Source organism: Jaculus jaculus, chromosome 5, assembly GCF_020740685.1.
Source record: "Jaculus jaculus isolate mJacJac1 chromosome 5, mJacJac1.mat.Y.cur, whole genome shotgun sequence".
Taxonomy (NCBI): Eukaryota; Metazoa; Chordata; class Mammalia; order Rodentia; family Dipodidae; genus Jaculus; species Jaculus jaculus.
This window is the reverse complement of record NC_059106.1, coordinates 116,973,599-116,987,271: the sequence shown is the minus strand read 5'-3', so window position 1 is coordinate 116,987,271 and position 13,673 is coordinate 116,973,599. Positions and strand designations below refer to the sequence as shown.

Below are 13,673 nucleotides of genomic sequence, written 5' to 3'. Positions count from 1 at the left end.
TGACTTGTTTCCCAGCTCCAGCTATGGGTCTCGTACCACTGAGGGGATCAGTTAGCCAAATCAAAAGCAGTTGGTTCCCCACCATGGCTTTGTGCCACTACTGCACTTGTGTGGGCATCACATCAGGTTATTTGTTGTGAATTAGGTTAGACAATGAGTTGCTTGGACAGATATTGGTCATTTCCCCCAGTCGCCCATGTAGCACCTTCTGGCACTAGACACGCTGACTGTCTGGGGACTGACTCTCTCTGAGCTTCCAACCATGCCGTTCCATTTTACATGTCAGCTGTGTATGGAATCTTCAGCAGTAGGGTCTTACCACTGGCCTTTGGTGGGTCATCAAGTACTCTGACAGAAGTCTGTCATTGTTTTGGGAAACCTTGTAGGTTTCTCTGATCAAAAGCTCATTGTGGATGGTAGCCCCAAGCTGGAAGTGGGGGTTACAGGTCAGTGCCCACTAAGAAATTGAGGAAAAATATAACTAATATACAAGAGTAAGAGAGGAGAGAGAGAGAGAGAGAGGGGAGATGGGGAGACGGAGGGAGGAAAGATGTAGAAGATTTGGGTTAGTCTTGATCCTACCCTCTCCAGTGTCTTGTGGTTCAGGTGTTTCCTGTAAGGGTCTAGGGAAGGTTCAGCCATTTGGTCTGTCTTTTAGGAAGTAGAATTTTATGGTACCATTGCCGTTTGTGTCCAGATTACTGTTTTCCACCCTTCAATGCCCTCCCCGTCCTCCCCATCCATCCTATTGTCTAGTCCATGAGGTGCTTGCTGGGTATGTAAAGGTATCTTGACAACCCTCTGTTCTATGGACCTTTGTGGTATTTAGGATAGGCAATGAGTTACATTTCAGGACAGTGTTTTTCAGTGTATATGCTTTTCAAAATAGTATATAACTGGTTTATTATTTAGCATTATAAATGCTTTCTAAAATTTTGTTTCTTTTGGGGGGGGGCAGGAATTCAAGTATCCTAGGATAGCTTCACACTAACTGTGTAGCTAAGGGTGACCTTGAAATTCTAATCCTGCAGCCTACACCTCTATGTTGGGATAATAGGTGTGGTCCACATGCCCAGTTTATATCATGCTGAAGATGAAATCTGCTCTTTAAGCATGGTATGCCAACACACTCAACAACTCACCCAGCCCTGTATTTCTTTATTAACTCAGTAAAGAAGATTTAGGAGCATATCTGTAACTACTTGGAATTTAATGTGGCTTGGAACTTATGTAGTATTGTGTGGTATCAATAGTGACTCTATCTGAGAGGAAATTATCTGAGACTTCCCCTGGCAAAGTTGCTATACTGGTAGAACTATGTTGGATCAGTACCTGTTGGTTAAATGGAAGGAATTGCTCAGTTTCAGTTGGAATAAGTAAATATCAAGATCAGTTAGCCCCACCTAAATTTCTTCTGCAGACGGCTGCCCTAATTGTTGGGTGGACATAGGCTAAGTGGGATCCAGAAGAGAAGAGGAATGAGTTAAGGCGATCAGCCTATGCTTCTGTCCCTGTATGCATTTCCAACAACTGTCCTGGAGTTCACTGCTGACATCAGAATTCCATGGACTTTTAAGGTGCTTAAAAGCAGCTTCTAATGATGCACACCTTTTAGGAACAGTGGTAATGCCTAGAGGTTTTCCCATTTTCCCAATGGATTCTTCATGATTAGAAATGATAGGAGTCCTAGTCCCTGTTCTAGGAGAGTCTCTATATAGCCTCATGCTCTGTGAACCAGTCTTTTCTCCCCAGGATGCCCCTACCCCTAGCTCAGGAAGAGGGGGACCATGGAGGCAGAAAATTCTTTAGATTCTAAGAAAAGAACTGGTTGATATCTTTAATTTTTTTCATTTGTTTACGTGTGTGTGTGTGTGTGTGTGTGTGTGTGTGTGTGTGTGTGTGTAGTGCACAATAGGATAGTTTGCTACCACAAATGAATGCCTGTCTGGCTTTATGTGGGTGGCCTGGGAATCCAGGCCAGAAGGACTTACATGTAAAAGCCATTTACTGCTATACTGTCTGTGCAGTCCTCTGTGTCAACATCTTGAGATCATAAGACTCTGCTAGGACTCTACTCTTGCCTGTGCTCTGTACTTCAAACAGACTTTGCTGTTTCCTTTTTTTGTGTCTGTTTGTTTCTCTCTTTAGAACCCGCATTCCCATCCTTCCCTATGATCTGTGTGTCTTCATACCTGCCCTGCCTTTCATGGCTTAGTTCCAGTGCTCCTATCTACACAGGGTCCTATTTCCCTGTCACAGGGACTTGACCTCTGAGTTGCCCAGACACCTGGTGTGCTGCACCTTCAAGTTCAGTTTATCTTATCTTATTTATTTGCAAGATATATATATAGAATATGAGATGTGTGTGTGTGTGTGTGTGTGTGAGAGAGAGAGAGAGAGAGAGAGAGAGAGAGAGAGAGAAGAAGAGAAGAGAAGAGAAGAGAAGAGGAGAAGGAGGAGGAGGAGGAAGAAGAAGAAGAGGAAGAGGAAGAGGAGAGAGAATGGGCATTCAGGGCCACCTGTCACTGCAAACTCAGATGTAAGCGCCATTTTGTGCATCTCAAGTTACGTTGGTACTGAGGAATTGAACCTGAATCATCAGGCTTTGTCTGCAAGTGCCTTTAACTGCTGAGCCATCTTTACCCCTGAGTTTTTATTTACATATTTTTTTCTCTATAAGCTCTCAGGGTCAGACCCATATTATTTCTTGCTTTCTGCCTCCCCAGAGTAGCCCTTGTGGTAAAGTAGCCTCCAGTGACCCAAAGACGTTGATGATTCTGCGCATGACGTAGGAACACCTTGGCTAAGGTTCTATCAAGCCAATTTACAAGTTCACCTCCTGTCTCTCTTAGTTCTTCATTCTTGCTGAAGTATTGACCAAGGATGCCTGTAACTTTCTGTTTTTCTAAGTAGACATAACTATTTCCTAAGTATTTTATAATACTTAATCATTTGAAGAAATTCACACAGTATTGATAGGTGTAGAGTCTAGGCAAAAATCCTAAATTCTATTGTCTAGAGAAAATAAAAATCACCTTTGCTATATATTCTTACAAACTTTTTTTTTTCACTTTGTTATCTTAACCATATTTTACATAGACAGGAGGATATTACCCTATGGTGTGTTTCCTTTTTTTTTTTTTTTTTTTTTTTTTGGTGGGTCTCACGCTAGCCTAGGCTGACCTGGAATTCAATATGTAGTCTCAGGGTGGCATCCATCTTATGGTGATCCTCCAACCTCTGCCTCCCAAGTGCACCACCACACCTGGCCCTTTGTTTCCTTGTTTTGACTTAGCATATGTTGTGTATGTTTTATAATACAGGCAGGGGAGTATCAGTGGTTTAGGGAGTGGCTTTGGATCATTGTTCTAGTCCAAATCACAGAGGCATCACTTAATAGCTGTTTACCCTGGCGAATTAGTAGCTTGACTGCTTTCTAGTTTCTCCATTTGTAAAATGAATGCAATAAAAGTGCTGTATGTGTAGGCTCGGCATATTGGTGCATACATGTAATCCCAGTATTCCAAAGGAAGCAGAGGCAGGATTGTCAGAAGCTCAAGACCAGATTGGTCTACATTGTGAGTTTGCAGCCAGCCAGAGCTACATAGTGAAAAAAGAGAAAAACAAAACAAGAAACTACAATTAAAACAATCAAAGCAAGACACTATTCATAGGAACACAGAGAAGATTCCACCGACTCAGACACGGAAGCCCTGAGAGCAGGACTCAAATAGTATCCAGAGGTGTGTTGATTACTTCAGCATGCTTACCAGAGTGTTCCACTGCATGGCTGCCTGCAAACTATTTAGCTGTTCCCCTATTGATGGACATTTAGGTTGCCCTTGGCTTTGTACTTTTGTGAATAATTAATGGTACAGGGAATATTTTTGTGCATACATCTTTGATCACTGCCCTGACTTATTCCCTCATGATACCTTTGGAAATGTGAAAGGTAGAATTTCTTGAAACACATTATTACAATACCCTCAGAGAGAGATTCCCTGAACTAGTTTACACTGCTATTAATGTGGCATGATACAGTTTCTCTCCGCAACCCTCTGAAGCTGTGTGCTTTCCCCCTTTATTGCTATGTCTGTGCAGTGGTTTGATGAATACGTCATTCATACCACAGAGAGAGATGAGGCTTCCCAGGACTCAGGCCCCCAAGTGGGCTGATTTGCCTTCCTGTTTCCAGCCCATAGGCAGAGCCTCTCATCTTTAGCCACAGGTCACAGGTGGAACCAGGAGAGTTCTTTCATGGGGCCAGTGGACCAGAGGAAGTCACATGGGCCCCGTGGAGTGAACTGAGAGTCCTGTCAACACCCAGGGGTGGCTGTATGTAGATTCTTCCTTTTATGTGGGCATACCTTCTCAGGGCTGATCCCGGCCTGGCAGTCTGCTCTGCTGTCTCCGATTGTCTCTAAGGTGACTAAGCAGTGTAGTGTTGCCTGCTGCTCCCCCCGCCCCCAGGGAAGGTTGTCTAGAAACACAGAACCCAAGGAGAAGAAAGCAGTGTTTAGTTACCCATGCTCAGGCCTCAGGGATTTCTGGGATGGTTTTATATTCACTCATCTTGAAGAGTCTAGAGACACAGAATTTATATTAACCTTTCAAGTATAATTTAGAGACTTTGTGTTTGAAAGCACTTACTGGTTTTCTCAGTGAAACTCAGAATTTTTATCAATTTATTTTAGATCCTTGAATATATTAGAAACTGAGAAGCTATCATTTTCTTTCTGAAGCAGATCAAAAATTTAAAAAGATATGCCAATTCAGGGATATCTTATATTAACTTAAGGTACTTCTTGAAATTTGATAATTTGGGAAAACGGACATTCATAGTAATCCACTGTTGGAATCAACTGGAAGGTGTTTCCTTCTGATTGCTTTGGATCATAGGATTTAAATTTCAGTGTAAGTTTTCTATCACAGTAAATCCAATTATGGCGTCTTGATTGTGATATTTTAATATTATCTAAGCAAAGTGCTGGATCAGAATTCTCATTAGTTAAGCAAGACCGAGGCAGAATGAAATTTCATCTTCCATTATTATTTCTATAATTTTAGCAAATTTTATTAAAAATGTCTTTGTAATTGATGAATAGTGACAAGACTACCAAACTGACATGCACTTGTGTTTTTCCCTGGGAAAATGAATTTCCACAATATTGGAGCTTTGGCCAGACAGGGGTATATTCAGAATGTACAAAATTATTTCAGAAAGCAGGCTGTATACTCTGAAGGTATGTGAGTGCATGTGTGTGGTATGTCATCCTGGCACTGGAGATGCTAGGAAATCTAAGACAGACTCTCTTAGAGAAAAATCACTTATTTTTGTATTCTAATTATAGGAAATATGTTTTGAATTTTGACAGTCAGACTTGCTTTTACTTTTCCTTATTTTTAAATTTTGGCTGTTGGACACCATTTTGTGAATTCTAAAGGAACAAGGGCTGGAGAGCCATACCCACCCCCTGTCCACAGGGAAAATGATAGTACAATCTGTCATTGCCAGATTTCTGAACTTTCAGGTCCCAAATAGAGGCTTAATGTCCTTTTATGCCACTGTAAGAGTATTGGTCTCAATTGGGGAAATTTGCTCCTCAAGGGGGATACTTGGCACTGTCTGACAACATTTTTGGTTGTCATAACCTTGGCATCTAGTATGTGGAGGCTAATGAAACTTCTGAACATCCTGCAATCCTTATAATGTCAGCAGTGCCAAGACTGAGAAACCCTGTCATAGAAGTTTGTAAGGTAAGGATGTTTCTCTGGGGCAGCCTCCATCCTGGAAAATCTCATTTATTTATTTATTTGTTTATTATTTTAATTTTTGTGTGTGTTACTGTATTTATAGAGGACTGAGAACTGAGGTGTTTGTTCTCTTCTTCCTTCTTTATGACAAGCTCTTGTTTTGCTGTTGCATGCACCAGTCTAGCAGACAGGTGAGCATCCTGATTCTCCTGGCTCCACCTACCCTTGTCATGGGTATATTGGGATTACAGATGCATGTGCCATGTTGCATCTGGCTTTATGTGAGTACTGGGGACTTGAACTTGGGCCAGTAGGTTTGCAAGTAAGCACCTTTAGCTGCTGAGTTATAATCTCAGCCCCAGGGAGGGTTCTTATAGGTTTCATGTCCTTGATGCCTTTATCACAGGACAAGGTTAACTCTCTAATGACCTGGTAATTTCAGAAATTCATTCTCAGTGCTCCAGAAATGGCCATACTCTGGGAAGTTGATATACATCAAAACTCACAGGAGGGGGCCCATAAAGTGCTTGCTGTATAAGCATGAGGGTCTGAGTTCAGATTCTCAGCACTTGCATAAAATGCTGGGCACAGTGGTGTGAACCTGAATCCCAGTGCTGGGAGGCAGAGACAGGAAATCCTTGGGGCTCACTGGTGAGCTATTCTAACCAAATTGCTAAGATCCATATCTAGCAGGAGACCCTGTCTCAGAGAATAAGGTGGAAAGTGACTAAGGAAGACAGCCAAGGTTGACTTCTGACCTCCACATGCCTGCTTACAAACATGCACTTACACACACACACACACACACACACACACACAAATTCATACACAAATGGACATCCATCATAAAGACATATATATGCAGGAGGGGGAGGATTGCTCAGTGGTTACAGGCACATGCAATTCTCCCCCCCCACAAGAAAACCTTAGCTGGGCTTGGTGGAACACCCCTTTAATGTAAGCACTTGAGGTAGGAGGGATTACTGTGAGTTTGAGGCCAGCCTGAGACTACATAGTGAATTTCAGGTCAGCCTGAGCCAGAGCAAGACCCTACCTCTAAAAACAAAACGTAAAATCCTCACAGGCGATGTAAATAAATATCCTCCCACTTTATTAAGGTTTTCTTGTCAATTGGATTTGTATTGGCTGCATAACTCATGTGTTCTATGTTGGCAAAGGGCATAGGGACACAATTCACCAGGCAGTGCCTTCTGAGCCTGGAGTCAGAGTAGAAGGAGGCTTGCAGGTACTTAAGGGCACCAGAGTCTTTGGGGTTTTGACAACTCTCTGCTCTGGATGTCCCACAACTAAGGTGTAACATGATGAACCTTTACAATAAGACTTCTCTCTTTTGCTGAATGCCAAGACAGGTCTTGACAACCAGCTTGTCCTTTCTACTTCTGTTTCCAGTCTGGACCAGCTTGTCTTTCATTAGCCATATTGAGTTTTGTCCTTAATTTACTTTTCAATTTGGCTGGCTTGTGGAAGAGGAATTGGTTCAAACAAAGTGCGTGAAGCTGCTGTGTGACAGGGATAATTAATATAAAGATTGATAGTAGGGCATTGTTTCTAACTGGCGGCTTTTTCAGTCTAGTGAGTGGCCCTGACATGATAACATTTCAGAAGAATTTGGCCCAACAGTGATGGGGACATCTAGGATTCAGTGTGAGTCAGAGGACACTGGTCTGTCCTGCAGTGTCACATGAAGTGTCTGCTTTGAGTTTATCAGACACAGTTTTACAGGTTTTGAAGATCACCTTGTGTCCATGGGAATGGTATTGCTATGATCACCTCTCAGGACTGGTTGTTATCCCTTTGCTTGTCTCTGGCTCTTGTGCCAAGATTGGATGTCAGGAATTTGGATGATGAAAGTATTCAATATGCCACTTACTCATCACCTTTTCACCCTCAATAATGGAGGTAGTCATTTTGTATGCCATGTGAATACTATAGTGAATTCACCAGGAACTACAGCCAAGCTGGAGGGAACAGTGATGACTATGCAGTTATTGTGAGGAGAGGAATTCTGCAGAGAGGAGCAATTCTTTCTTTCTTTCTTTTTTTTTTTCTTTTTTCGAGGTAGAGTCTCACTCTGGTCCAGGCTGACCTGGAATTAACTCTGTCATCTCAGGGTGGCCTTGAACTCATGGCAATCCTCCTACCTCTGCCTCCCGAGTGCTGGGATTAAAGGCATGCACCGCCACCCCCGGCGAGAGGAGCAATTCTTGATTGAGGTTGATGGGTTTTGTCAGAATCCTGCTGAACCCCAAAGTCAGAAACCTGTTAAGTACTAAATCATAACCAGTGATCCCTTCCTTTGAGCAGATCAACTTTGGTCACATTGGTGAGAAATGGAGGAACAGAAACAGTGTGTGTGATTGTTCAGCAGGGGGAGAATGTGTTGGATGAATATTGTTTCTCCAAACCTTTGAGTCATGTTCTGCCTAACTTGTCCAATCCTTCTGTAATGACTAAGAGGGATTGTTGATTTCCACACTCATGGAAATCACACAGATCCACCTGATTTTGCATCCGTGCTCTAGGATTTCTTTATTTTCTGTTTCAGTTACCTTCTCATTGCTGGGACAAACACCTGACCAGAAGCAGCTGATGGGAGGAAAGGATTTATTTTATTTTGGTTTACAGCCTTGAGGGGAAGCTCTGTGATGCCAGGGGAAAGTATGGCATGAACAGAGGTTGGACAATACCTCTGCCACAGTAGGGAGAATACCACAACAGGAGAGTGAGCTGAACACTGGCAAAGGGAAACTGACTATATCACCCACAAGCCCATCCCCAACAACACACCTCCTCCAGCAAGGCTCGAAATCTCAAATTGCCACCAGCAGGGGACCTAGCATTTAGCACATACGAGTTTATGTGGGGGGCACCAAATTCACACTACCATATTCTGCCCTTAGTATCCTTAAACTCATGACCATTCATTAAGATGTAAAAAGCAACACATTTAGTTCACCTTTAAAAGTCACTATAGTTTTTTTTTAAATTTATTATTTATTTATTTATTTGAGAGTGACAGACACAGAGAGAAAGACAGATAGAGGGAGAGAGAGAGAATGGGTGCGCTAGGGCTTCCAGCCTCTACAAATGAACTCCAGACGCGTGCGCCCCCTTGTGCATCTGGCTAATGTGGGACCTGGGGAACCGAGCCTCGAACTGGGGTCCTTAGGCTTCACAGGCAAGCGCTTAACCGCTAAGCCATTTCTCCAGTCCTCACTATAGTTTTTTTTTTTTCCATCCAAGTACTATTCAAACATCCCTATAGTCTCTTTGTGAGCTATACAACCAAAAGAACATAAATGAAAATAATGAATGAAAATAATATGTGGCATATGTAGTGGTTGTTGGTTGAGATATTCCTAAGGGTATAGCTGGCATGGTAGGAGTCTCACTTATTTGCGTTGAATTCTCTGAGAACATAAAATACTTTTACAGTATGGATTGCTACAAATTCATATTATGTATTGCCTAATGTTACATCTACTTTGAAAATACATTTTTAAAAGAAAATAGAAATTATGCTGATAGAAAAAGGGGCAAAGAACAAGAATTCTGTGTTTAGGTGGCAGGGAAAGAACTTCCTAGGATGTCATTCATTCATGGGAAACTGACTGAAGTGCCCTAGCTATGCGTTCTGTAGAAAGGATGTTTGTGATGAGCCTCACCTTCAGTTTCTAGGTCAGCTTTGACCTTTCTATAGTGAGCTAGATCAATGAACTTCTAGCCAGTGTTTGGAGATTCTTGAAGTGCTGAATAGTAATTAATATAGTGATATCAAAGCTGTTTGCAGTTAATTAATTATCTCCCAGTGCTTCAGCTGCAGAAACATCTGATAAGGAAGACTAGGCACACTTGCCTTTCTGTGTTCACTGGGAGACAGATATATAAGACTGATTGAGAGTGGAGGAAGTAGAGGAAGACGACGAGGAAGTGTGTGTGTGTGTAGGGGGGCAACAGGAGGCCAGAAGCTTTTTGTTTCTGAATTCAGTTACTTATCTCTGTTGAGATTTCTTTGCTTCCTCTAGGAAGAATCACATCTGAGAAATCATGGTGGGCGGAAATGCCTTGTGCTTCTGGATTTTTCTCATTGTCAGCTGTTAGAGGTAGAATCTTACTTCTTCAATGCAATGAAGGTTGACCCTGCTCATGTTGGGGCTTGGCTAATGGGTTCCTTCCTGCCTGTGGCTCCACTGCCCCCCTGGAGATTGCCCAGACATATTGTTTCTTTACTTGTTTAAGGCCCATGAGCTCTTGGAATGTCTGAAACAGCCTTGGATGCTGCCTGGTAGACCATAAACCACCATGACTGATATTGCCAGAGACATTTCTTATGTCTTCTGTCCAAAGTCAATGTTCTTCTCTTTTCCTGTTTGGACCTGGTTTTGATTGGCAACATGAAAGTCATGCTATGTACTTAGATGCTGCTACAATTCATAGGAATGCATCAATATGAGGCAAAGATTTTGTGGGAGGGAATTGTTTTTTTTTTTCTTTCTTTCTTTAGCTTATTCAGAGAGAGAGAAATGACTTGCCGTTTTGCTTGTTTTGACAGTCTTTGTACACACACACATTCACCAAAGGAATCTACATGAGAACATGAAATAATTCCTGATCTGTGACATAGAACAATAGGCAATAAAGAAAATTGAATTTAGTCAGTCTTTGAAGTCTACTGATTTCAAATTACAGCTGGAGAGTTAATTCTGTTAGAGTGGTAACCTCTGGAAACTGGTCTCTGGAATGGATTGAAAATGTTCATTTAGAAGTTCACAAGTATATCACCAGTCAGTTGGCAAGTACAGTAAGTCTTAATAGCCAACTGTGTGGGAAGTGAGTGGAGCCCTGGTTCCCTGTCTAGTTTATCTCAGAGTTGTCATTGGCCTGTGATGGAAGCTTTGCTCCAAGAATTTCACTACAGTCAAGTTCTGAGAGGCCATAAATCTATTCACATATTTGGGTGGAGTGAAGGTTCCACAGTGGGGCAAGACTACCCCTGTCAAGAGAAGTCCATGGGGCTTGAAGGTTTGTATGCAATCAGTAAAATGTGCCCACCCAGAGCACTGGTTGGTGAGAAAAAGTCTTTGTTGTTTCCTCCTTGGCATGACAGCTTGGCTGATGGTTTCTTCTGCAGGTGACAGTGACAAACAGCAACTGCTTTGGCTTGTACAACCAGAGAACAGGCATCTTCTCTTGTTTTGGTCACCAAATGCCTCTGTACACCTCACATTCCAGTGAAGGAAGAAGGGAGGAGCTTCTTGGATGACAATGGACGTTCTGCTGTGCAGGATGAGGGCAGTGTGTGTGACATCGCCACCACGAAGGTAAGAGTTGCTTTTCTTTTGTCAGTTTTGCCTTTCAATACCTATTGCTATTGCTATTTAGTGACAATGATGATGGTTAGACACCAGGGAAACTCTTCTATTGCAAAGTCCACTGAGAAGATGGGATGGGCAGTTGAAGGAGATTTGGAAGTTAGATTTGAATTCTGCTGACTGATAACATAGGCCGGCATTACAATGTTCTGTAGTCTGTCGTCTCTCCTCATCTGGTTTTTGGCATTTATACCTCAGACTTGAAGAAGTAACACAACTACTCCTGTAACAAGATTTCCTTTGTGTCCATTAAGTCAGTTTGCTTTAAAATAGGTGCATGGGGCTGTAACTGATAGGAGCTTGGGTCAGGTCAGAGGTGGTATGACTTCTCCAAGTCTTCTTCCCAGAAGAGCATTATACTAGAGCGACATACTGATTAAAACATGGTGGGTCAATATTAATGAAACTTGGGATGTCTCATATAAAAGTTAAGAGTTCCATTTCTCTTGAAACATGGAATGATCAGTCTATTTATTAGGCCTTTGCTTCCCAAAAGGACTGAATTATTGCATATCTTCTGCTTGCTAGGGTAAGCATGGATTGTTCATTTCAGTCCCCCAAAAGATACTTTATTGGCCTGACTCAACTGGCCACTGGAAGAAAAGAATTTTGATATGCCTTGTCTAGATTTTTCTGCTATTTATTCAGTAAAAACAGTGATAAGAATTTGACAGTTCTTCCAGACAAAAGAGTATTGAGCATGTGTGTATGCACGTGCAGGTGTGTGTATGTGTGTACACATGGTGTTTGTGCCCTGTGTACACATATACAATACCATTAGATACTGGGTGTCCTCCTCTTTTGCTCTTCGGCCTTATTTCATAGAGAAAGTTGCACTGAATCTGGAACTCACCATTTTTCTGTTAGACTGGCTGACCAACAAACCCCAGCAATCCTGTCTCACGTTTCTCCATTTGCAACATATAGGTAATGATCCACCACTTTGGGTTTCTAGAGAATCCAAAGAGATGATTCATTTGTTCTGTTATGCTTCTCCACTGCCTGCAGTGTCTAGGCACTGTACCAACTGTTGATGGAACAATAGTGTATGTGAAAGAGTTACCAAGAAGATGGCCTGAAAAAACTGTTCCATAAATTTTTCATTCATATATATATATATATATATATATATATATATATATATATATATAAAATTTAAATATAATTTTTTGAGACTAGGTCTTTTTAAAAATTTTTTATTATTAGTTATGTACACAATGTGTATACAGCCATGTTGATACCATTGTTAGCCTCTTCCCTGCCCTCCCCCTTCCTCAGGGACCCTCCTCTTTGGGGAATGTGGGTCATGTATTGTGGGGTTAGCCATCAGTTATGGGTAAGAGGCAATGTCTCTGTGCATAATGTCCCAACATGTGGCTCTAACAATCTTTCCGCTCCCTCTTATGTGAATTTCCCTGAGCCATGTTGGGTTCATTTTAGGTCTACTTCAGTGATGAGGTATTGAGAGCCTTGGTGTCTCTGGATGTCTGGTTTGATAGGAGTTGAGTGTTCTCTGTGTTTATCTCCTTTACCCTTGTGCTGGTACCAGGTTCACCAACAAAGCAGAACTCTTGCTCCTTTCCCCAATTACTCTATGGTTTCAGCTGGGGTCCTGTTGAGGTGTGATGGGCTGATTCTCTCCTCGGGATCTGTATCCATCTGAAAAAGAGAAGCAAACTCTCCAATGGAGAATGAAGTCAGCACCAGATAAATGGGATAACCATTATTATTTTAGGGAATTTAATAGGTGTAGGCCCTCTTGTAGCCCACAATTTGTGGGATCTTCATAATGGAGAGTGGGCTTGTTTTATGGATATGGTTGTGACTTGTTTCCCCGAACCAGCTATGGGTTTCATTCCACTGAGCTGATCCGTTAGCCAAATCAAGAGCATTTGGTTACCCATCATGGCTGTGTGCCACTAATGCACTTGCATGAGCATCACGTTAGACTAGGTCTTGTCTTGCTATGTCACTCAGGTTGATGTTGAGTTTCCAGTCCTACTACCTCAGCTTCCCAAGTGTTGGGATTACAAGAGTGCATCACCATACCTTGTTTATTAAATCATTTTTAACAAAAAATTTTAACATGTACAACACAGAGTGACACATTAAATTCTTGTGTAGCCATTTCTGGGAAGCAACAGTGATTAGTACTTGGCCATATTGTGTGGTCAATGTTGTTACTTTTTCATATGTTATTAAAAATAAATCCCAAATGCTGTTGATGGAACAATAGTGTATATGAAAGAGTTACCAAGAAGATGGCCTGAAAAAACTTCCATAAAATTTTCATTCATATATAGATAGATATAGATATAGATATATAGATATATAATTAAATATAATTTTTTGAGACTAGGACTCTTTTAAAAATTTTTATTACTAGTCATGTATACAATGTGTATACAGCCATTATAATTTACCTATAAATATTTTGGTATATATTTCCAAAAGGTAAGGACTCTTTTTAATGAACATGGTTATAATACCATTAGGACATTGAAAAGTTATCAGTCTTTTACATTA

General features: G+C 41.5%; 1 protein-coding gene across 3 annotated transcripts in view; it reads left to right on the top strand.

The window, feature by feature from the left end:
• The window catches only part of Kcns3 (potassium voltage-gated channel modifier subfamily S member 3), a 51,143-nt gene that overhangs the window by 25,819 nt on the left and 11,651 nt on the right, over positions 1 to 13,673 (top strand). For all 3 annotated transcript variants that reach the window (XM_045149893.1, XM_045149892.1, XM_004663782.2), the window contains exon 2: positions 10,907 to 11,096. The gene's annotated coding sequence lies outside the window, so the exon portion shown is untranslated. The remainder of the gene's footprint in view (positions 1 to 10,906; positions 11,097 to 13,673) is intronic.